Source organism: Gorilla gorilla, chromosome 13 (assembly GCF_029281585.2).
Source record: "Gorilla gorilla gorilla isolate KB3781 chromosome 13, NHGRI_mGorGor1-v2.1_pri, whole genome shotgun sequence".
Lineage (NCBI taxonomy): Eukaryota > Metazoa > Chordata > Mammalia > Primates > Hominidae > Gorilla > Gorilla gorilla.
Genome location: NC_073237.2, coordinates 115,714,797 through 115,740,805, shown reverse-complemented (window position 1 = coordinate 115,740,805; position 26,009 = coordinate 115,714,797). Strand labels below are relative to the sequence as shown.

At 42.9% G+C, this 26,009-nt stretch overlaps 1 protein-coding gene across 1 annotated transcript in view; it reads left to right on the top strand.

The window, feature by feature from the left end:
- The first annotated feature begins 377 nt into the window (after positions 1 to 377).
- Positions 378 to 26,009, top strand: part of BRINP1 (BMP/retinoic acid inducible neural specific 1) — a 203,007-nt gene continuing 177,375 nt past the window's right edge. Inside the window, exon 1 of the mRNA XM_004048523.3 lies at positions 378 to 920. The gene's annotated coding sequence lies outside the window, so the exon portion shown is untranslated. The remainder of the gene's footprint in view (positions 921 to 26,009) is intronic.

Genomic DNA, 26,009 nt, shown 5'->3' with positions numbered 1-26,009 from the left:
ACCGAGAGAAACAAACAGTGTCAAACACTCACAGAGAGACGCGCAGACACAAACGGACCCACACGGGCACCTCCCGAGACAAAACCCACACTCGATGGATCCACGCGGCCGTGGAAACACCCGCGGCCCCAGAAACACTCAGGTACTCGCGACACACACAGTACAGTCACGCTTAAGGGCACCAGGATTCCGGGTTTGCGCGTATGCGCGGTCCCTTTGGATGCTCGTGCGCATAGACACAACACCCTACACGCCCCAGACCCACGAAACTCCCTACGGCTCAGCCCCAGCCCACCCGGGCCGCCCTTCCCTCGAGGCGGCCTCCAGTCTCTCCTCCTCTCGCTTCTCCTCCTCCTCCGCCTAAAGATGTACAAAACACTCCTCGGAAGCAACCCCGGCGTTCAGCTCCTCCCTCCCCGCCCCCCGGCCGCCGCTCCCCCATTCATTTTCGGCCGTCGCCGGCTAAGTCCCTCCCCCGGCGTAGCCCGGCCTCCGCCGCTCCCCGCCCGGAGACCGCGGCGCACTTGGACTTCCCTCTCCATTCGCCAGCCGCCTCGCTCCCGGACCCCACGGCTGCAAACTGATCTGGCGCGGGGGGAGGAGGAGAGCGCAGGCGAGCGAACCCGCGAGAGAGGGAGAGAGCGAGCGAGCAAGAGCGAGAGCGAGAGCGAGAGAGCCGGGAGGCAGAGGGAGTAGTGACCGCCTTCCGGAGCCGGGATTCATGCCTGTCCTCGGGACCAGCGAAGGGGACTTTACGGCTGAGTATGAGCCAGGCTGCTAGGAGCCAGGTACCCCCACGCCTGCAGTCCCCGCGCCGTCCCCGGAATGCGAGCTGGACGCAGGGCTCTCCCAAGTTCCCACCGAGCCGAATAAAAAGCGTCCGCCCGCAGCTCTCCGCCAAAGACGGACATTGACTCCAGGTAAGGCGGCGCCGGGTGCGGAGCCCCGCAGCCCCGCTGCCCTTGGACCCGGCCCGGGGCCGCATTCGGGGCGCCCCCGCGCTCCTCTGCCCCTCCCCCTACCGGCACCCTTGTCCGCTCTTCACCTGGCCGCCCCGCCGCCTCCAAGTCTTCTCCAGTTCTAGGGAGGGGGTTCCTGTGCCTGGGGCTCAAAGGGTTAATTGAGGGTTTGAGTGAGTGGCGTGTGTGTCCCCGCGCGCTCCCGACGTGTGCACCATGGTGGGAACTTGATGTGGTGCTAGTGTGTGTTTGCGTGTGCGGCGTCGTTTGCGTTTGATGCGTGTGTTCGTGGTGTGTGTGTGTGTGTGTGTGTGTGTGTCCGTGTGTGTAAGGGAGGGGTGAAGAGAGAGAGGTCCTATAACCTACTTACGGCGCGATGTGTGTGTGCATGTTTGTACGTATGTGTTTGTATGTGTGCCCTCGTGTGTCTTTTTAATTAGGTCTCTCCAGCTTACACGGAATGGGACCCTTACTATAGGATCACGTAGTCACCGGGAAACCCGCTGTGGACTTCCTCTTGGGGCCCTGGGCTTGGGGTTTGGGGAGGATTATGGGGCTGTAGATGGCACCTTATTTAGCCCAATGTTGGTACCCTTGAAGGAAAATTCCTCCAAACGGTGGAATCCTGCTACACTGGGACCCACCGCTTAATATGAAAGAGACATGGCCAACCCCCGAGGCAAATGAGACGCTGTCACTTTAAATTCCACACTGGGCAGACTCCAAGATTCTGATGGGAATTTGGAGACACTGGGTAGTGGGTGACAGAGAAAGGGGGAAGTCAGCGGTGGGCTCCTTATCTGGAGCTTGGAAAGTCTGGGATAGGGATTTACCCTGCATCCCCGTTTGCAATCAACACAGCCCCTCCGGCTTCTGTTGGTTTTGGGGAGGATCTGGCAAGTTTGCATGGATCCCCCTCAGGGGAAAGGAGAAAGCGTCCTCGGGGACTTGCTCATCCATCACAGTTGCAAAGGGTCTCAGAGGAAATTTCATTTGGGGCAGCTGTGGATGATATGGAAGGAGATGGATGGGGCACTTTCCTAAGACAGATTCGTCTTTCTTTCCCCATTTCGGGCGGGGAAGCCCCCAGAGAGTCTCTTCCTAAATATGCCTCTCCATGGCTCCCCTGGAGTTAGGGGGATATTGAGAGAAGGCAGAGAGGTGGAGAGGGAGAGAGAGAGAGCGAGAGCTAGAGAGAGGGAGACAGAGAGAGAGAGTGTTTCAGTACTGAGGGAGATCTACAATTTGAAAAGGGGCTGTGAGTGGGGAACCCATGACAGAATGTGGCAGTAATTGACTTAAACTGCTGTCGGTTTGCACCTCGCGTCTCTCACTTGGCTCCAAAATACTGCCAAGGGCAGGGGGGCGGTGGAGGAATCTCAGCCAGGAAGGTAGTTTGGGTCAAGGCCCTCTTTCTTCTTTCCTCCATCTCCTGGGAGGCTCTTTAGGTAGGTCCCTTGGCCACCCCTGGCTTAGTACTGTTGGGCTTGGGCTCTGGGGCCAGCCATTGATTTGATTCCCAGCTGCCTCTTAAAGGCTTGCCCTACTCAGCAAAAATGCTGAGTTTTACTGCTGTTAGCATGGCTTCCAGACTCGGCAGCTGTTACTTTCTCAAGGTAAGCGGCAGCCGTTCTGCTCTCAGGCAGGGAGGCTAGGAGAAGACAAGGGCTGTGACGCTGGGACACAGCCTCTTGTTTAGCTCAGCACGGAGGGGCCACTGAAAAGCCCTCTTAGGGGAAAAAAGTAGAAATATACTTGGCCTAAAAAATGTACACATATATTCTAGGAAGAAATATATATATATATATATATATATATATATATATATATATATATATATATATATCACACACACACACACACACACACACATATGTTTATATTCTGGGGAGAGATAAAAGCAAACATGTATTTGTAGGAACCTGCCCTAGCGGGTGGGTTCTACCTGCAGGCACTTGCAGACATACCATTCTCTGTCCAGAGGCTGATACCTCAGGCTGAAGCCTTCACATAGCCACAGAGAATCTCCTTCAGGAAACTCATGTCAGAGCAGAGCTCCCTGGATTGTCTTGGGTAGGGGGTACTAGGGCCAAGGAGGAGACCCCTTTTTGGGAACTGCCTCATTTTCTCTCTTTCCTAATTCACAGACGATCGAAGCTGGAAGGAATATTAAAGAGCAGAAAGGCAGGACTCTGTGGCCTAAAGAGGGAATGAGAATTCCCCAACATTCAGTTAGTGGCATGCCCAGGACTAGAATCTAGGCTTATCAGCTAGATCAATACCCTTTCCACTCCTCCCAGCAATATACACTCTGGGACTGTATATTGCTCCCACCCCTATCTTGCCACCCTGCCACCATGACCCCTACCAAGACAATCACTTGTCTTCCCTCATCAAACTTCACATTTTCAGAGATGCATTTCAGGGTTTTTCTATCTGGAAACATGACCCTGAAGAGAAAAGATCCAATGCCTCAATCACTGTTCCCGAAAGACACACACACACACACACACACACACACACACACACGATGGCAGGGGGAGGATTGAGAGAGAGACAGAGAGACAGAGAACATAGATTCCTTCTCCAATGTCTTTAGGGAATTACCGACAAGCAAGGACCCAGTACTGAGTGTGACTGGTAGGCAGAACCCAGCAAAGTGTCTGGTCTGTATCTAAGATTTTTATTAAGGAATGCACTGGTTTCCAGAGAGCAAAATGTACACCCATCTACCAGTGCAAATACTTCAGGCAAATTAATTTCTTTATGTTAATTAGAATCTCACCCCTAGACATTAATACATATTACAGGCACAGAAGCATATGCAAGCACACATGCATAGGTGTGCTTATACACACATGTGCACACAAAGATCCAGAAACCTTTCCTACTTGCTACATTTCCAAAAAAGAGAACCTCCACACCAAATTGTGTTCTCCCATATAAAGCATCTCCCATGTGAAGATTAGGACCCATAAACTCCAGGGAAGGAGAAATGTAAAGCCCTGTGAAAGAGAGACCCTGGAGAAGTCAGAATCGAGTTCACTCAAAAGCGTGCTCTTAAGACTTCTAGATGCCTGTTTCAGGGTGCGGGCAAGTACTGAAAAACATGGGGGTTTTAGGCCCATCTGCAATAGAGCCTTTTCCATGCAGGATTTTCCGGGGCTAGATGGCACTTTAGCTCCCAGAAGGGGGAGCTGTGACTCCATTTCAACCAAGGAGAAACAGCTCAGAGATGCCAAATCAGCTCTTGGGCCCCCGTTGAGTTTAGACGACCCAGCTCAGGCTGCAATGAGTATCTTTGCCGCTGGTACAGGCAAGAATTGTAAAAACACCCTCCCGTGATCGGTTCAAATTCAACATCTCTTTCTTAGTGCTTGCAAGAGTTTATGTTATGGATCACAAAGTCCTCTATTTTTCTGAAAAGGTCTTTGCCCAAAGGCCCCTTCAGTTGTGCAAGGAGACATTTTTTGATTTGCAACCTGTCTCTTTTCCCCTCCCAATTCCTTAGAGGAAATCACCAATACATTATCACTTAAATGGGCCATTAAGGTTAGACATACCCTACCCTTCTTTTCCTGCTTTTCCCTTGCTGAAATACAAAGCTTAACAAATTGGCTGCTGAACTACTGGTAACCATGTTAAAGACAAGATGGAGGTCATGTGAAGAAGACAGGTCCTTAAATGTCATTCTTCAAATAATTTTTCCAGTTGTGCTCCCTTCTGCAAAGATTATCTTTGTTATTCTTTCCACCATCTCCCACATTCAGCCACGACTTTTAACAAAATTCCACCCATATTTCAACATCTAGCTCAAATGACCCTTCCAAGAAGTCTTCTCAAGATCTTATTTTGGAATTAATCTCTTTATCACCTGATTTTTCTGTACCATTTTATCTGAAACTCTATTTTAGTTTGTGTCTCTGTTTGCCCTGCTTTATAGTGCTGGGGGTATAGGTCTATCTTACCCTCTTCACTATGGTCTCAGGAGCATCTTTGTATTCCAGGGACTGACACAGAGTAGTTGCTTTATAAATGTTTGCCCTTGCATTTCCTGTTGCATCTCAATAGCAACTGTCATCTCTCTCTCTGTCTCTCACACTTTCTAGCTAACAATTGCTTCATGTTCATTTAAAGCAATGCCGTTACGGCATTTTTGCCTATACCAAGAATATGGGGATTCCAGTGATAATATAGACAGATGAAAATTAGACCCTACCTGGAAGTGAATATTGACTTCCTGTGTTCCAGGGTCTTTAGTTTTGTTCTCCCATGTAGTCGTTCTTTCCACCCAGTGGGACAGATACAGCCCCTTTTACAGAAGAGGAAAGTGAGGCCCAGGTTGGTTAGACTCCTTGATCAAGGTCACACAACCATCACAGCTAGAATTTGAATCTGTCTTCCTTCTTACGTCATCTCTGCTCTTTTCACTGGACCACTGAGTTAATGGTAACTATTATGAATGGTTGGCAACATCGGGTTGTTCAATAGGTGCTAGGAATAGCTGGGAGTTATTATGAGCTCTTTGAAATTGATGGTGTGAAGGTGTCATGAGTCACTGGATCAAAGAAAACCTCTGAAGGTTTCTCAATAACCAAACTTTTCTCTGTTTTCAGGAATGACGAGTCCTTTTTGTAATGCCAATAATACATGACCATTCAGTCTCAGTTTTAGTACTTTTAGTGATAGCAAGTTCATTACCCCACAAACCAGCCTATGTCATATTTGAAGAGCTTTGTTGGAATATTTTCTAACTTTGCCCCTAAATCATCCTTCTATCCATATGTCTCTGAAATCACACAAGTGCAATTCTCTTCCAGTTGTCAGTTCTTCGAATATTATGAAAACAATTATTTCACAACAATTTTCTTTCTGAATAGAGGGGATTGTCTTCACGGCCCTGTCTTCTGTAGCATCTGCTTGGAGGCCTCTTGGCACCCTGAATACTGTCCTAGGGAAATTGTCTATTTTACCTCACTTTTAGGGCTTCGATGCCACCAAAAAAAAAAGGGAAGGATGACCTGAAATTGAGTGAGGATTTAGTCAACAAATATTTATTGGGTGCCTACTGTTTGCCAAACATTGCTGTAGACGAGAGCTGTCAAATAGAACTGTCTGTGATGATGGACATGTTTTTCGTGCTGTCCAATATGGTAGCCACTAACCATGTATGATTGCTGAACACTTGAAATGTGGCCAGTGTTGCTGATGAACTGAATATTTAATTTTATTTAACTTATATTAATTTTATTTTAATTTACATAGCTATATGTGGCTCATGGCTACTCTATTGAATAGCACAGGTCTGGGCTTTAGAAATGTAGCATGAACATGGCCATGGCCTTGTTTGTTTTCATTAAGTTCACACTCTAGAGGAGCGAGATGAATAATCAATGAGTAAACAAATAGATAAGCAAGATAATTTTATATAATATTAAATGTCACACCACTAGTCGTGGTAATGTGCTAGAAAGGAATGTGGATGGTATAATTTTCGATTGAGTAGCCAGGAGAAGCCTTCCCTGAGAAAGTGATATTGGAACTGAGGCTTAAATGAGAAGGAATCAGCCATGTAATTTTGTGGGGAAAGAGCATTAGAGGCAGAGAGAAGAATAAAATGGAGTTGGCCAGGCTTGGTGGCTCATGCCTGTAATCAAAGCACTTTAGGAGGCTGAGGTGGGAGGATCGCTTGAGCCCAGGTGTTTGAGACCAGCCTGGGAAACGTAACAAGACCCCATTTCTACAACAATAATAATCATCTTTAAAAAAACAGCTGGGCACCTGTAGTCCCAGCTGCTCCGTAGGCCGATGTTGGAGAATCACTTGAACCTGAGAGGTTGAGGCTGCAGTGATCTGTGATTGCACTACTATACTACAGCTGAGCAGCAGAGTAAGACCCTGTTTCAAAAAACAAAACAAAACCAAACAAGCCACGGAGTCATTTCATTGGGACAAGCTTAGGAAGTCTAAGAGATGGACTACCTGCCAGTGTGGCTGAAGCTTTCAAATTGGGAACATGACATAAAAGGGAATTAGGAAGGTAGGCAGGGGCAGATCACAATGGCCTGTACAGGAGAGTGAGAAGTTTTGACATCTTTTCCTTGACATCTCTGGTTGGAAGGCAGGTAGTTTGAGGACTAAAGAGAGTTTGAGAGTTGACAGAAGGTCATTGTCAAGTACTTTTGATGGGTTTTTTATTATGTCCATTTTTAATCAGTAATTTCAACAAGTTTTCTCATTTTAATTTCTACTCCTACTCTGAATGCCATACCCTGGAGATACAACAGTGTAAAGCGAGGAGGAGAAACGAGAGTAGGGGAAATGGATAGAAAAGGAAGGAGAGAATGAATATGTGGGGATAAAGTAATTTAAATGAAGTCTTGTGAAAAAGAATGAAAGCTGGAAGTTTTCAGTTTGGATCAGCAAATATTTATTGCATATCTTGTCATGGAAAGGCTTTGGACAAAGTGACTTGGGGGGTATGGTGATGAATCTTGCTAGGAGCTGGCAATCTAGTAGTACCAATCTGCAAATCTATAAATAATTATCATTCATGATAGATTGATAATTGTCACTTCAGAAGTTCTGCGAGAATTTTGGGTAAGGGGAAGTCTAAAGGAAGACACTTCAGTAGTGATAGTGGTGAGGAGGATGTCGAGAGTGAACTATAAGGTCTCAGAGATCACAGGCAGTATCTTTTCCTTTTATGTCTCCATTAATTCGGAATATTATACAATAAGAGCACAGGGACTCAGGGTACCTGATTCCAGTCCTGGCTTCTATCACTATATATCTAGACCTCCTCAAGAACCTATCTATCTCTCCAGGCTTGCCTTCTGTAAATTGAGAAGGGCCCAGCTGTGGCTTGCTTCACTGAAGGTATATTGCCTGGCTTTATGAAAATATTGCAGTCAGGCATGGTGGCTCACGCCTGTAATCCCAGCACTTTGGGAGAGCCGGGGCCGGGGGAGGGGGTGGGGGCGGGGGGAGGTCAGGAGTTCGAGACCAGCCTGACCAACATGGTGAATCCGTGTCTCTACTAAAAATACAAAAATAGCTGGGCATGGTGGCGTGTGCTTGTAATCCCAGCTACTCAGGAGGCTGAGACAGGAGAATCGCTTGAACCCGGGAGGCAGAGGTTGCAGTGAGCTGAGATCGCACCACTGCATTCCAGCCTGGGCGACAGAGCGAGACTCTGTCTCCAAAAAAAAAAAAAAAATGCAAAAACTGTAGCTGGGCATAATGGTGCACACCTGTAGTTCCAGCTACCTGGGAGGCTGAGGTAGGAGGATCACTTGAGCCTGGGAAGTAGAAGTTGCCGTGAGCCAAGATCATGCCACTGCACTCCAGCCTGGGTGACAGAGTGAGGCTCTGTCTGAAAAAAAAAAAAAAAAGAAGAAGAATATGTTGCATGACAAAGTTCTTGTAAAAGCAGAGAGAGACACACACAGTAGCTGTGCTTCCTCATAAGATTTAGATGTCTACTAAAAAATAAGCAAATTTAAAAGAGGGCATACCTTACAGCACAGACTGTGTTTCGAGACAGTGTGGCTGAGTGGTGGTGAGATAGTGATTCTATGCCATGGTGGCAACTCCTGATATCAAAGTGATTAAGGGTTAACATGAAACCCACTGTCCTCATGGAACACAGCAGCCCAGAAACACTGCCTAGAGATCCATAGACAGTCCTTGCTACTGAGGGGGCAAAAAAGACAATTAAGGAGATAATGAGGCTGAGAAAAAGTGAAATTAATTTTTTTTTTCATATGAGGGTGAAGGGGATCTTTGTCTCCTGAGGGAACTATCTTTTGGAGATTGCAAGTGGCCTTAAGGAGAATAGACTGAATGAGACTGGGTATGAGAAAGTTAAGAGTCATAAATTACCCGGACTTCCTGCTATCCCCACACAGGAATGGAGAGCCTGGTGAGGACACAAAATATATCATTCTGAACAAATTTTGTTCTCAGTTTGCAGAGGTTTTCTCACAGGGTGCAGAGTTGTATACAGGGAAGTTGGGGCCATCTTGGGATAGCTAGGAGACTGTATTCCCCCAAGGGTGGGAGGTAGATTGATAAGGTAATTAACAAAAGCAACATGCAACCATTTTTGTGTAAACTGCAAAGGTCAGAGCAGCAGGGCTCTTAGCAAATGGCCTATGTGAACAGCTAGAACCCTTTGTAAGGGTTAACCCAGTACTGGCCCTGGGAGGTTTCTAAGATATAATTTTTCTAGCCTTGCAAAGGTCCTGCAAATGAGCCATTGGGAACCTCTGTGAGAAATAATGGATCTTGGGGATAATGGAGAACAGCCGCGTTTAGCCACGTTACAGATTACAAGCTGATTCAGATGGAGGAAAGGCAGACATCCAGGATATGATTGCTTTTTGGGGAAAAAGTGGTGAATTCTCAAGTCTCCATTCTAAGATTTAGCAATCTGCAAAAGTAGATGAAACTCTAGTAGGCTGTGGAATTCCTAGAGTCCCCAGGAGCTCCAAGATAAACCTAGAAGAGCAAACAGAGAGCTGTGAAAGAGACAACTGCCTTCCGTAAGTACATACGTTTCCCTTTACATGGTAGTGGATAAGCCAGATTTCTTATGGAATTTGATGGGTTCTGAGTTTACAGGCGCATGATAAAGGAAGGACCTACAGGAAGCCTGGGCTGGCACGACAAAAACATCTGCACAAGCATAGGGGCCATTAGAAAAGAAAAGCAGCACTTTGGTATGCTTAGGAAAGATTGAAAAATAGATTACCTGGCAAGGGTTGGTAATACAGTTTTGCTGCTGGGACACATTTTGGAGACAGTTCTTTTAGGTGAAGTGGTCCACATCAAATGCCATTGCCAGAGTTAGCCAAGGCTAGGGAGGACTGAGAGGGCTTATAAAGAATTTTATTCTGAATGTATATCAATAGGACAACAACATTGAAAGTCCAGTGAAGCCTTGCAAGTGATTCCTGAAAATATTACCAAGTCAGCTCCAGTTTTTGCTTACCGCTCTCTCTTCCCTGACAGTGGGAATGATACATGTAGGCAGAGCATGGACTGGAATTTGAAGGGGCTCTGGAAGGATCTTCATCCATAACATTTAGAGGTGGCTGAAATGTCACTGCCCTAAAGCCGTTCTTGGAGTGGAAAAGCGGATGTGCCAAGCATGTGACATATTCTTTGTGTTGCAATGGATATTTGATGTCGATATCCTACTGAATATTCTCAACAAGCTCATGCATAGGTAGTATTGTGCCCATTCTAGAGATGTTGAAACTGAGCTCGGAGCAGTAATGCCACTTGACCAAGGCCATATACTGAGTCAATTGTGTTTTGTTGTGGATTTGAATCTACTACTTTCTGACTTGAAAGTACAGAGGTTGAAAGCTTGGGTCTGCTGGAGTTTGAATACCTGCTCTGCCACTTACTAGCTATTTGATGTGGAACACATTACCTGATGTTTCTGTGCCAGTTTTCTTATCTGTAAAATGAGTACTGTAAGAATAGTAACTCCAGGTTTGGCATGGTGGCTCACACCTGCAATCCCAGCACTTTGGGAGGCTGAGGCAGGAAGATCGCTTGAGGCCGGCTGTTTGAGACGAGCCTGGGCAATATTTAGCAAGATCCTGTCTCTACAAAAAATTTAAAAAATAATTAGCCAGATGTGGTGGCATATGCCTGTAGTCCTAGCTACTTCGGGGGTGCTGAGGCAGGAGGATTATGTGGGCCAAGGCGTTCAAAGTTGCAGTGAGCTGTGATCATGCCACTGCAATTCAGGGTGGGTAACAGAGTCAGATTCTATCTCAAAAATAACAACAATAATAATAGTAACTTCATAGAGGCATGTGTGAATTTAATTAGTTTATATGATAGGTGCCTCAGACAGTGCCTGGCAGATCATCAACACTATATAAACATTAACTGTTATTGCTTTTTATGATTTCCACACCCTCTTATATTAGATTAGCCATTGCTCATACTCTCAGGTATGTGCTCAAACTGGAAATAACATGTAGAAAAAAAGTATTATTAGGTTCAAGGCACTGCCTTCCAAATGAATGTGCTCAATTATTTCTACTAACCTCCCCACCATGTGGCAGTGGGATAACAGTGATTAGAGGAGAGAGTGAGAAAGTAGGATAAGGCATGGGAGAATGCAAAATGACAGAGGCAGATTTTTAAATTCTCTATAACAGGCCAGAAATGAGATATAGATGTAAAGACCAGATATAGACATAGGATCACCTACCATAAAGGCAGAAAGTTATCTTCAACACAATCCAGCTCAAATTCCAACCTCTCTCTCTCTCTTTTTTTTTTTTCTTGGAGATGGAGTCTCGCTCTGTCACCCACGCTGGAGTGCAGTGGTGTGATCCTAGCTCACTGCAACCTCCGCCTTCCGGGTTCAAGTGATTCTCCTGCCTCAGCCTCCTGAGTAGCTGGGACTACAGGCACACGCCGCCACACCTGGCTAATTTTTTATATTTTAGTAGAGACGGGGTTTCACTGTGTTGCTGAGGCTGGTCTAGAACTCCTGACCTCAGGTGATCCACCCACCTCAGCCTCCCAAAGTGCTGGGATTACAGGCGTGAGCCACTATGCCCGGACTCCCCTTTTTTTTTTTTTTTTAATACATATAAACTCTTTTTAAGATCAATCCGTATCTGAGTTGGTTTTAGAACCTTCGCCTTGTGCAGCCCATCTCACTTTTGATTTGGTTTTCTAATATATAAGACAGGGTATTCATCAGGTGCATATGGGAAAGTAGATGATTGACAGCATGATGGATGCTCTTGTGTGAACTGTGTTTATCAACCTCCTTCTTATGATTCCCCTCTTCATCCTTATTCTCATTTATTTTATTAAGTGTTTGCATGTTGTCACATGTTATATCTCATTTAACCTTTACAGTAACACTCTGAAATTGTAACTATTCTCCCCATTTTCCAGATGAGAACATTGTGGGTCAGAGGTAAAAGGATTTGCCCCAAGATATACAATAAGTGAGAGCATCAGGTTCCAAGCCCAGTGTATGTTATCAGCAAGTGTGTGTTCTGTATGTATGTATGTTCTGTCCTTGAATTGCCATTCCTTTATCCACCAGCTGAAGGCATTGTGGATTAGCAGCTTGGTGGTGTCCCAAAGACAAGGTTGAGTATTGCTGCCTGATCTCTATTGTCTTAGGCTAGGTTAGTCATTGCAAATCTTCATCCACTCTGTCATGCAGACTCTGCCCTCAGTCCTGATCCTGTACATGCCTAAATGAGAAAGGCATCCATCTTTCATATTCTAGGAGATGTTATAAATGGTGCCACTGGAAGGAGCTTTCTTAAATCTCCTTAACAATCTGCATTTTGCTTTCTCTCTTTATCTGTCAGCATCATGAATGTCTTCCACTCTTCTAGTACTTTCTGGCTGCCAACTTCATAGCCTCTTAAAATAGTAATTTAACTTCACAATGCCTCGGCAGGAAATCTTAGCTTAGCATGCTTATCTGCACCCTTAGTCCAAATGCTGCTGACACCAGGATCAGTAGTTATAGAATGAGCTGCTTTCTAACTCTGGGCCACAGCCAAGAGCCAGAATCTTATTTTTCCTGGGAGTAGAACCACCAAAGCCACCAGTCATAACAGTAACACTTTTTCAAGCCAGCAAATAGCAGGGTTGAGTTAGCCCAAATTGTGACAGCCAGATGTTGCAATCTGTCTGTCTCTGTTTCTTTCTCTCTGCTTCACTTATACACACACACACACACACACACGTGTGCACACGTGCATGTATAAAGAAAGGAATATTGAACATGGTTGAGAACAGGTAGAAGAGCAGTTGATATACCAGAAAATGTCCAAAGCAGATTTCTTCTTCTCTAGTAATAGAACATGAGCCCAGATATGGTATTAAGATCACCTACTATCAGAAGATAATCTTGGGGTGGGACTTCTATCTAAAAATGGAATGAGGAACACATGTGACCAATAAATGTATAAAATACAGGATATTTCGTTCTCCGGTAATCAAATAGATGAAAATAGCAATGCGATGCTATCATCAAAATGGCTTTTTAATTTAATGGCAGCATCCAGTTTTGGCAACAATGCAAGGAAAAGAACACTGTCACACAGCATTGGTGGAAATCTATATTGAGTATACCCTTTTATGAAATATGACTTTCATTCTTTCATAAACAAACTTTTTTTTTTTTTTTTTTTTGAGACGGAGCCTCGCTCTGTTGCCCAGGCTGGAGTGCAATGGTGCGATCTCGGTTTACTGCAACCTCCGCCTCCCAGGTTCAAGCGATTCTCTTGCCTCAGCCTCCTGAGTAGCTGGGATTACAGGCGCGCACCACCATGCCCAGCCAATTTTTGTGTTTTTAGTAGAGATGAGGTTTCACCATGCTGCCCAGGCTGGGTCTTGAACTCCTGACCTCAGGTGATCCACCCATCTCGGCCTCCCAAAGTGCTAGGATTACAGGCGTGAGCCACTGTGCCCAGCTAAACAAACATTGTTTATTGAGCACTCATCCTTTGCCAGATGCTTTTTTATGAGCTATGAATACAGCAGGGAATCAAACTGACCAAGTTCTTACCACCATAGAGCTGACATTTAATTGAGAAGATAATTTATAAATAAAGAAGTAAACATATAGTGTATTGGAGAGCAAAGTGTGATAGAGAAAAAGGAGATAATGCATGTGGACCAGATGGCCTGGTGAGAGAGGACTTGGTATTTTATATAGGTGGGTAGGAAAAGCCCTCACTGGGATGCTGACATTGGAGCAGAGATCTGTAGGAAGTCAGGGATAGAGTCAGGTGGATATCTGGGGGAAGAGCATTCCAGGTGGAGACAGCAAGCATAACATTTTTGAGATGGGACTGTCAGTGTATACAGAAACCAATGTGACTGAAGTGGAATAACCAATAGGAAGTAGGGGGAGAAAGAAGAGATACATGATTGTGAAAGCAGGGGTTAGATCTCTATCTCGATCTTTATAATTTCTATCTCTATTTCTGTCTCTTATCTTTATCTCTATACCGAATTTTTAAAAAGAAAAGAAGGTGCAAATGCTTTTGAGGAAAAAAAAAGTGTCCCCTTCTAAGAAGTCAGCTAATTAGATGTGTGCAAGTCTGTGAAGAAGAAATGTTATCAGTGTTTGGAGAAAAAAGGAAAACAAAACAAAGCATAGAATGGAATCCTCTGTGGTCCTTAAGAATGATATTAGGAAAGCACATTTGTACATTAGAAGGTGGGATGAAGATAGGGTGTATCTTTTTTTTTTATTTTTTATTTTTGAGACGGAGTCTCGCTCTGTCGCCCAGGCTGGAGTGCAGTGGCGCGATCTCAGCTCACTGCAAGCTCCGCCTCCCCGGTTCACACCATTCTCCTGCCTCAGCTTCCCGAGTAGCTGGGACTACAGGCACCCACCACCACGCCCGGCTAATTTTTTTGTGTTTTTATTAGAGATGGGGTTTTACCATGTTAGCCAGGATGGTCTCAATCTCCTGACCTTGTGATTCGCCCACCTTGGCCTCCCAAAGTGCTGGGATTACAGGCGTGAGCCACCATGCCCGGCCGGGTGTATCATTTTTAAACAGAGCTGACAACAACAGTACCTTCCTTCTAGTTATGCTGTTGAGCATGAATGTCGCATGTACAAAGCACTTAGCAACATGCCTCACATATAGTAAGTACTCAATAAATGGCACTTATGACATTTATCAACATCAACTTTTTTTGTGAATTACCAATTTTAAAAAGCATAAGGTTCAAAATATCATATAGAGCATGATTATTTTATATGATGTATCCTAGTATTTGAATAGTCATCTTTGGGTGACGGGTTATAGTGAATTTCATTCTTTGATTCTTACCTGTATTTTCTAATATTTCTTTAATGAATGTGATTTGCTTGTGTAATCAGCATTTTAATTAGTGGGATATGGGGGATCAGTGAGCAATTTGTGGTAGGAACAGGAGTCAAAGCAGGGGAGAAAGCTTTAGTTCTGTTTTCTCAATTTCTAAGTCATTCATCCACCCTAAATCAAATTTAAATAGACTTAGTTTTTTTCTCTGTTTTGCTCAATCTTGGCCTGAGCAATAATGCCTATAAAAACTGGAAATTTGTCAAGTGATTTATACTTACTTTTTTTCTCTGAGACAGGGTCTCACTCTGTTGCCCATGCTGGAGTGCAGTGATATGATCATAGTTCACTGTAGCCTTGGATTCCTGGGCTCAAGCAGTCCTCCTGCTTCAGCGTCTTACGTAGCTGTGACTACAGGCACATGCCACCACACCTGGCAAGTTTTTATTTTTATTTTTTTTTTAGAGACGGGGGTCTTGCTATGTTGCCCAGGCTGGTCTTGAACTGCTGGCCTCAAGCGATCCTCCTGCCTTGACCTCCCAAAGTGCTGGGATTACAGGTGTGAGCCATCATGGCTGGCCTGATGTATACATTCCCTGGACCCTCACATCCCCTAAGTTTTCTCACTTGTAAAATGAAGCCTGAGATTCGATGGAGATTCTAAGAAAACCACTGAAGCCCACCACAAAAGCAGGGAGAGGTTGAGCAGGTGAGCCTGGATCTGAGATCATCCCCACCTTGCCACCCACATCAGAGCAGCTCCATGTTTTCCACTTGCTTCATTACATTTTTGTGTAAGCTTTGAATGAGGGGTTCCCAGGCTTTAAAACATGTCTTGAAATCATTAGTTTACACTTTAAATCATCTCTAAAAGTGGATTTATGAGTGACAGATTTTGTCCTATTTTTTCATTTAATTTTTACTAATATTCTCTATAGCATACTTTAGGAAACTCTACACTAGACAAATGTATTTTCCATAAAAACCAGAATGTTAGGCATGTCAAAAAATGTATACAAGCAATTCTGATGATCCATATTATTTCAGAAATGATGATGATATTTTTTTAAAAATTACCAAAGAATAAGAAGAAGGGAAGTTTCCCAATGGTAAGAACGGGTGTTTAATGTAAGTTTCACCTCTTTCTCTCTCCCTCATTCTCTCCCTAGTGGGTCAAGGGAGAGGGAGGGGTTAAAGATGACTTCCTCCAGATTGTTCCAGATCTATTGAGGCCTGCTCTGTCTAAATAGTGCTTCCAGGAACAGCAGGGTCTCAATTATCTCACCGTGGGCTGTGAAATTGTAAAAAAAAAAAAAGTGCTCAAAACAAAATTAAGTTTAATTTGCTTTAATTGAAAAATAAACACATGCCATGTACAGCACTCTCAATAGGAGGAGAAAGGGCTAGAAAATGAAATGAACAGTTGGGTGTAGAAGGCCCTCAATTATTGGATACTCTGAAATGGGAACTGGTATTGATTGAGAAAATAAATTCAGAGTTAAATTCAGGGACAGAAAATGTGGGCCTCCTCTCTAAGCAACAGTTTTCTTAATTTCTCATGATGATATTTTTATTATTAAGAACATAAAGCAGACGTGGAATAAAGGAAGGAACTCTAACATGAAACCACAGAGTTGGAGTTTCACTCTAACACTGGCGTTATGTGATCTTTGGTTTTCTCAGCCTCAGGTTCCTCATCTGTAAAATGGGGATAATGATTCATATATCACTGGATTCCTAGAGGATTGAATAGTTAATATACATGGAAGTTCTAAAATACTGTTAAGAGATGATGGGAGAAGGATAAAGAGGAAAAGGAGGGAAAGGTGGAGGAAGGTTAGAAGGAGGCAATGAAAAATAAGGAAGAGGAAGAGCACCACCATGATTTGATCAGCTCATTCAAGCTCAATATTTATTGAGAGTCTTCTATGTTCCAGGCCTTGTGCTAGATGCTGGGAATAAAACGAAAAGAAATAGCTGAGGCTTGCCTCGGTGGTACCGAAATTCTATCAATAGATGTTCTGAATCTTTAGGCCATAAAATTAAGTCAAGGAGATTGGAGCTACGGGAGGTGTTTGAAAAGCCTTGAGGCATGCTTTAAGAGCTCTTGTTTTTAGTGGCCATTCTTTCTTTGCATGCTGACTCTACCTTCCCCATTCAAATACAGACACTTTGGCCCTGACTTAGGCTCCTACTTTCTCAAAGAAAAGGGTCTGGAAACCTCATTTGTATGAAGTTGATAGTGATTTAAAATTGTAAATTACAGTGTCAGAGTCATACTGTTGGCATCTTTGAATCATAAGTTGCAGGATTTCATAATTTATCAAATGTTGGAATCAGAGAATCTTAGAACAATAAAAATTCAGTCAGAATAGACTCATAGAGTATAATATTTATGGAATATAAAAATTACATCTGACCAGGCATGGTGGCTCACGCTTGTAATCCCAGCACTGGGGAAGTCAAGGCGGGTGGATCACCTGAGGTCAGGAGTTCGAGACCAGCCTGGCCAACACGGTGAAACCCCATCTTTACTAAAAATACAAAAATCAGCTGGGTGTGGTGGTGCACGTCTGTAATCCCAGCTACTCAGGAAGCTGAGGCAGGAGGTTCAGTGAGCTGAGATCGCACCACTGCACTCCAGCCTGGGTGACAAAGTGAGACTTTATCTCAAAAAAGAAAAAAAAAAATCACATCTTAGAAATCATAGAATCATGAAATGAAATGAGAGCCTTTTAAAAGATAACAGCATTTTGTGGTTATCTGGCCCACCATCATTCCCAATTCAAAAAAAATACATATATAGCACTAAAATATAAATATTCTTGATTATAATTATGTAGGAAAAATGTCTATGAAGGAAACGTCATGCTTAATAACACAGTGTTAATCATACCGACCAAAGGCACTGATAGTAAAGACAGATGGAGCTTCGGCACATTATAAAAGTTCTTCTTGGGATGGTTGCTGACTTTATGGATACCTAAGACAAACATTTATCTTGAGTAATAGAAAACTTGAAGCAGGCTGGGTGTGGTGGCTCACACCTGTAATCCCAGAACTTTCGGAGGCTGAGGCAGAAGGATCATCTGAGGTCGGGAGTTCGAGACCAGCCTGGCCAACATGGTGAAACCCCACCTCTACTAAAAATTAGCTGGGCATGGTGGTGGATGCCTGTAATCCCAGCTACTCAGGAGGCTGAGGCTTGAACCCAGGAGGCGGAGGTTTCAGTGAGCCAAGATTATGTCACTGCACTCCAGCCTAGTTGATGAAGTGAGACTCTGTCTCAAAAATAAAAAAAAAATAAAAAAAAAAAGAGAGAGAAAAAAGCAAAGAAAACTTGAAGCGGAATAGGAATAATGACTTTGCTCATTGACTCTCCTACTATAATTATTCATGTTGGCCCAACTTATTCACAATGTCATGTCAGAAAATAAGCCCCTAAACATCGGTCTTTCCTAGGACTGTAAGCTTCAAGAGGGTACAAGTTATATGTGACTATTTGGTTTCTATGGGGTCTGTAGAAAAGTGCTTTGCATTGTTAGGTGCTTTGGGAGTTCAGACCTAACTTTCCCTCAGCGCTTCCTCTTGTATACACCTGATGAACTATTGTTGATCTCCATCCTTGTGCTTCCTTTGAAGTGTTGGCTTGTATTGCCAAGACTTTTTTTTTTCAAACCTGGCATCCATTTCATGTGTGGTAGTTGTTTGCTTCACCTTCCACGTTCTTCTACAGGACCTCAGATCCAATGGCATAACTTGATAGATATGGGAAGAACCTTGCTTAAAGAAGTGTTTAGAGTGAGTAGAGCTCTTCATTTCGTATCAGGGCAGCTCTGTGTGTGAGTGTGTATGCAAGTGTGTGTGCTGCTCACATAAAATGTAAGCTTGGAAGTTTTTCACATGCAAATGAGTTTGAATGTGTTACATGGATTTCTAAGTGCATTAATAAGTGGATAAACTTGTGTGGATATAATGTGTTTATGAATAGATGAGAATACATGGACACAGGGAGGGGAACATCACATACCTGGGCCTGTCGGGGGTTGGGGGGCAAGACAAGGGAGAGCATTAGGACAAATACCTAATACATGTGGGGCTTAAAACACAGATGACGGGTTGATAGGTACACCAAACTACCATGGCATATGTATACCTATGTAACAAACCTGCACATTCTGCACATGTATCCCAGAACTCGAAGTAAAAAAAAAAAAGACATAAATACACTTGTGGTTTTTGACATACATTTGTTGAACATCTACTATGTTTCTGATAATGAAGCAGGTACATTTTTATATATATTTGATTTCACAACCATGAAGCAGGTATTACAGTTTTTATTTTGAAGATGTGTCAACTAACACTGTTAGAATTGAACCGGCTAGGGCTAGTACTTGAAATGGAGTTTATGTGTTTTGAATGTGCTGATGTGTGAGAGTAGGGATTTGTGTGTGCACATGTTCATGGAAGTGCGAGTGTGTGTGCAATCTATTTTTTAATGTGTATTTCTTAATACATGTGGAGAGATATATCTTTATATTACATGAATGTGCATGTCATAAATATATATGCACCAGCTGATACCTGAGTCATCCAGCAAAGCAAACCCATGTGGCTGATCTTAGGGACCAGGGGAATGTGAACTGTATGAGCTGTAGGAGAAAGCATCCAAGAGATAGAGAGCGGCAACTTAGTATAAATTCATCCGTGTTACTGACGTGGCTGTGTGTTTTCCAGTAATTGTATATCATAAGTTATTAATCCTCAAGAGCTTGTTTTAAAAGTAAGTACATCTAGGCCCTGTCCAGACCCAATGAGTCAGATTTTCTCGGGTAGGGCTCTGACTTGAGTGTTTTGTTATAGTTCCCCTGTTCTAAAAAGCACCTCAGACTAAGATCCTCTGCTCTGGCAGCCTTCATCCAGAGCAGTTGTTCCCAAATGCTGGTGTGTGTCCCCACCACACGTTGGATGTTGATTGACAGGCAGGATTCCAGCCTTCAAAGTCCTGGAACCTTACTCACTAAATCCATGGTCAGGATCCAAAATCATCTAAAGAGCACCCAACCATGTCCGTTTTGAGTGATCCTGAAACTGCAGTTTGTGAACTGTGCATCTAGATCTTAAAGCAGACTTCAAAGATGGAAGAAGAGGGAGAAAAAGGAAGCAAATGCCGGAGAGTGTTCATGATACAGAAGCTTAAGAAGGAGAAAGAAATGAGGAACTGAGGGTAGAGAAATACGAAGGAAGAGGGAAATAATTTTCTCAGTGTCACATAGGAACAGAGCTCGGATCTGAATCCAGGTTTTCCTGCCTACGTGTTTTCCCCTCTGCACTTCCCCTCCACAGATCCCTCTGCTGGGGGCTTTTCGCTGACTGCAACCCGAACCCACATAAATCTTAAGCAGTCTGACACCCAGCGAAGCACAAAAACATTCCACATTCACTGCACTGATGCTTGGAGGGGCTGAAATAGAACTTTGAAATTCTCCTTCACTTTTAATTAAAAAAAGATTTAGGCCAACCCCGGGTTCCCAGTTCTATTTAACGGAGACGGCTTTTAACCGTTGCTGTATTTTTATTGTTACAAGTGTGCCGCACCAATCCATCTTCCTTGTAACGCTTCTCGGTTTCTGCTCCATCTGCTGAAGAGAAAACATTTGCAGAAATCTCTCGGCTTCTCTCCAAGAGCTGAAACTTAAGTTGTAGCAAGGAATGCAGTGCAGGGAATGGGGCTGGCCATTGGTGAAGTCAGGAGACTGGTAAAATCTGTTTCCAGTATGTTTTTGATAATTGTTTCTTCACACTAACAGTTGTCCCATATAAGCAGCCAGTGCAATTGTGTTCCCCTGTGTGTATCTAGGAGGACTCCAGGCACCACACATTTTGGTTTTTACACTCTCCCTTACAATGGAACTAACAATTTTGTTCTTAATTGTTGCCTGTCCCCTATCCTTAGCAAGCTCTTACGCGGGGGTTTTTCTAATAAACTGTCCTTAGTTTTAATTCATAAGGACTATATTTTTGTGTGAGAGGGGCCTTGGAAGACTTGGGTTCAAGTCTTTTCTTTGCCGTGTTTCAACCTGGCAAATAACTCAAACTCTCTGAGCCTGGATTTCCTGTAAAAGCCCCAGGAGGTTGTCAGGATCGAATGGTTTAATTGAAGCACAAATGCTTTGCAAATTGTGAAATGCTACATTTACACCACATATACCCAGCCAGAGCATTCACTTGTCAGTGATTTGATTTGTTTGCTTATTTATTTATTAATGGGTCATTTGCTGGATAAATGCTATGCACCAGGCCTGGCTTCACTGTGCGTGATACCGAAATGAATAAGGCAAAGTCCAAATCCTCCAAAAGCCCACACATATGACACCATAGTAAGTGTTGACCTAGGGTCATAAATAGGCTGTTGTTTCCTCTTCCTATGGGATCAGGAGATTCTTCAAAGAGAGAATGACCTTGAAGTGAATATTAAAGAATAAAAGGTTCCCAAATCCAGAACAGTGACCAAGCCAAATGCTGACAAAAATAAGAAGCAACAGCAATTCTCACTGATTGCTAGTGGGGATGCAAAATGGTACAGCGACAGCTACAAAACTAAACATACTCTTACCATAGAATCCAGCAATCAGGGTCCTTGACATTTACCAAAGATGTTGAAAACTGATGTCCACACAAATACCTGCACACAGATGTTTATAGCAGCTTTATTCATAATTGCCAAAACTTGGAAGCAACCAAGATATCCTTCAATAGGTAAACTGATAAACTGTGATATCTAGACAAGGGGATATTATTCAGAGCTAAGAAGAAATGAGCTATCAAGCCATGAGAAGACATGGAGGAAACTTAAATGCATATTGCTAAGTGAAAGAAGTAAATCTGAAAAGGATGTATATTGTATAATTCCAACATATGCTAGAAAAGGCAAAACTATGGAGATACTGATAAGATCAGTAGTTATCAAAGGAGAATGGGGCAGGGGAGATAAATAGATGGAACATGGAGGATTTTTAGGGTGGTGTATGTATTCTGTATGATGCTATAATGGTAAATACATGTCATTATCCATTTGTCCAAACCCATAAAATGTACAACACAAAGGGTGACCCCTAATGTGAACTGTGGACTTTGGGTGATAATGATACATCGGTGTAGGTTCATGGATTGTAGTAAATGTACATTTCTAATAGGGCATGTTGATAATGGGGGATGCTATGCATGTGACTGGATAAATGTATATGGGATAGCTCTGTGTCTTATTTTGCTGTGAACCAAAAATTGTCCTTAAAAATGTCTTAAAAAAAATAAAAGGTTTGTTAGGTTTGGGAATGGTAATGGGGTCGGGAGAGCATTATAGGAAGAAGGAACAGCTTGGGAGAAAGTGGCCATGGGGTAAAACAGATTGGGGCTTGCAGAAAATATTTGCAGGGAATCTAGGAAGCAGAGGCAGAGATGTTGGGAAGCGGGTGGACAGTGAGATGTGGGGAATAACAGGGCGAAGTAACAACAGATAATTGTTTACATTTGGAGGTGGGAGGAAGCCATTGATCAAGGTGAAATCAAGGTTTGATTGATTTCAATAATAATAATAATGTCCAATAATAATAATGATAGCTACCTTTTAACCAAACAGTATGTGCAGGACACGGTGTTCATGGTTTATATTCATCATTTCATTGAAAGCACAAAGAAAGTAAGATCCTGTGAAAGAGGTATGATTTAACTGGTGTGGGAGCTGAAGTTAAAAGGGTTTCTGTGACTTGCCTGCATATACAGTGGGTCCCATAGCTTGAGCCAAAGGCAAGTCTGTCTGCTTAAAGTCTCTGCTCTTAATCTCCTCATTGCCCACATTGGCATTTCAGGAATACCTGGATAGCTTGGAGAAGGAGCTAGTAAAGGGAGAGGCTGTGCAAGTAGCAGATTGCAATTATTCTTGAGGGTAAAAAAATCCCTTGGAACTGTAAAAATGGAGTCACTCTGCTGGCAGGATTGCAGGCATTAATTCCAAGCCTTTTCAAGGTGATTGATATTTTGGGGCAAGAGGAAGAGCTTCCAAGAAGTAAGTCTATGTGGGCAACTTTCTGCTGTACCTGAAGAAGAGGTAGGAATCTGTGAAGGAGTTGGGCCTTCTGGCTCTTGCTAGTTAACAACCTCCACATTGGGTCTGGTGAACTCTGTAGAGACACCTAACATGTCCGATTAATGTCATGGAAGCTGCCTTTCTTGACAATCCACCACAGGCAGAACCCCAACGTGAAAAGGCCATAAAACAACCCAAAGCCTTTATTTTATGTCTTTTATAAGTATGTTTTGGTAGCATTTTAAGTTCCTTGAAGGAAGCACCATAAAATCACAAGCTCTGTGGTCTGAAATGCATTTGAGATTTTCATTCTCTTTCTTAATTTGTGAATATCACTGTCAGAACCCCTCGATTCTATCTTGTGATTCTATTGTTACAATCTCTGCCTGTTGGAATTGGTTTTTTTTTTTTTCATGTATGTACCTTTCTGTGTCATCCACCTTTGGCCAACTCTGGCAGGCTGATGGCTCTTAAGTGCTGGTCTAAAATTTGGTGTAAAAATTTGAAGAGTAATATTTTATTTTGATATTATGCCCTGACTGTTTCTTGTTGGTGGTTAAAATGTCCTTTCCCTTACAAAATTCTGGTAACGGTGATTGCAGTGTCTGTTTTGTTAAATAACCTTTCCTAGAACTAGAAAATGTTGATAATTTCACATTGGTCCAAAAAATTGGTTTTACAAATTTGATTTGGCCATGGGGTCAAAAACGCTGATGTTGATGTTATGGATCAAACAGAGTAAGTCTGTTTCATATTTCACATTTGAGTACAGACTACTATTATATCTTTAATTTATTATCTTCTGTAATAGCTTGGTAATGTCTTGCCCATAGTAGGTCATCATTAAATATGTATGTAAATGAGTCTCCAGGTAATCAAAAACATAGAGTAACTTTTTTATATTCTGGCCTGTTTGATGCACTGTTTGATGCATGCACTTAATAAGTACATTTAATGTGATATAAATCCTACCGTCAAGGCATCAGAGTTGAGTATGCTTTGTGGTTAAGAGGTCAGGCTCTGGAACTAGACTGCCTGGGTGTGAGCTCAGGCTTCCCCTCTAACTAGCTGTGCAATCTCAAACAGGTCACTTAGCAATATAGTGCCTCTCTTACCCTGTCTGTAAAGTAGGTGTGATTAAAAAACAAAACAAAACAAAACAAAAACACCTCATAGAGTTGCTGTGAATTTAAAGATCTTAGAGCAGTGCTTGACACATGGTATGTGCTCAGTAGTTGTTAACTCTCATCATCAAAGCTTACACATCAGAAATGGTGTAGTAGGGAGTCCACGTTGATTTGGTTCAGAAGACTTGGGTGCAAGTTTCTGCTCTGCTACTTACTAGTTGAGTAAACTTGGAAGAGTCACTTAACCTTCTAGTATAAACCTAATTAGAACTAATAGTACAACTTTAGAGATGGCTAACGTGCATGGGATGGAGAAGTTGAAAAAGCTGCCATGAAATGGAACCTTAAAGGATGAGTAGGGTATTGCTATGAAACAGACAGTAAGATGGGGTAGCAAAGAGGTGAAATCACCTGTGGAAAATATTTGGAGCCGCTTATTTTCCTCTTTCTGAAATGTTCTTTGAGGAATTAGTGAGATCAATCATTTCTTTTGGGATGGAAGAGATTGAAACTATTACAGCTAATAGAGCATTCTTTTCCATAGAGACATCCAGAAATAGAATTTTTTTTTCTCCCAAGAAATTTGCTACCATGATGAAGACCTTCTTATCACAAGGGAGTTGATGAAAAGATGAAACTAAAGTTTAACATGGAGTTAAGAGAACAAAAATTGTTAGAATGATGTTGTTCAGGGTCTGGAATTGTTATCAAATATACTTAAGACAGGATCAATCTGGAAAGGGTTTCTACACGACGTGGGTGGAATCAGATGTGTATGTGAATATTCAATGAGACAGGGGTTTTGGGTGCTTCCGGCTCTCTCGATTTCACTTGTTCCCAGAGATTAGGCTGCCATCTGGATGCTACCTGCATTCAAGATGTTACATGCATTCTTGCTGGTTTTCAGAAGTTTGTCAACAATGTCTTTTATTTGTCTTCGTGCAGAGAAGAAATAAGTACTGGAGCATTAAAGTTATGGGAGAGAACTGATCATGTTGGGAAGAGGGCAAGAAGTCTGGGGCTCTATTTTTTTATGTGCTTACAGGGTTTTTGTAAGCCACTGCAGGGGCTACGTTAAAAAAGATATCAGGCATGAGCAGAGGATGGTCAATGGATAATCTGATTGAGTACTTCTTTCAGTGGAACAAAGCTATTTGCATATTTAGGTGGTGGCTGTGGCATTTGAGATTGAATGTGTGGTGTCAGAAACTGGGAAGTGGAGGTAGGTTCATAACCTCAGCACTGGGTATCAGGTAAGCATTTTAACTAGAGCATCTTGGAAATCCATCCATCCACCACATGTTCATCTGTTGATGCAATGAACTTGTGTGGAAGGGCTGTTCCTTGTACTAGAGGCTATGGTTAAAATGAGAAAGTAGATCTGTTCCTGCTCCAGAGGAGTTTAATCAGTTGATAAATGTGTTGTCCACCTATTGTGTTCTAAATTCTGGTAACATAAAAGTGAGCAAGACAGTATGACCTTTACTTTTAAGGAGCTTACAGTGCAGGAGAAAGAGTAATATTAGCCAAACTGAATATAGCATGAGAGTGCTAGACTATGTGTGTGTGTTTATACATATATATTTATATGTATTTTCCAAAATAATAATAATGTATATTTATGGAGCATTTACCACTGCAATAAAACATTTTATATGCACTGTCCCAAATAATTCTCCCTGCTGCCTTCTGAAGTAGGTAGCATGCAGTTATTATCCAGATTTTACCAATCAAGAAACAGATTAAGAGGTGTTAAACCAATTACTTAGGGAAACAAAAAGAATCACAGCAGAGTGGGAAACAAACTGAGCTCCTCTGACTCCCGCTTCCTCCCGTGAGCTTCTCTCCATCTGTACCATCTCCCCAACATGCTGTAGGGGCTCTGGAGGAATGAGCAACTAAAAGGGTTGTGATTGAGGATGGGGAAGCGATTGAGGCAGAGGAGGGAAAGGTGTAGATGGGGTATATTAGGTCTAGTAAGAGAACA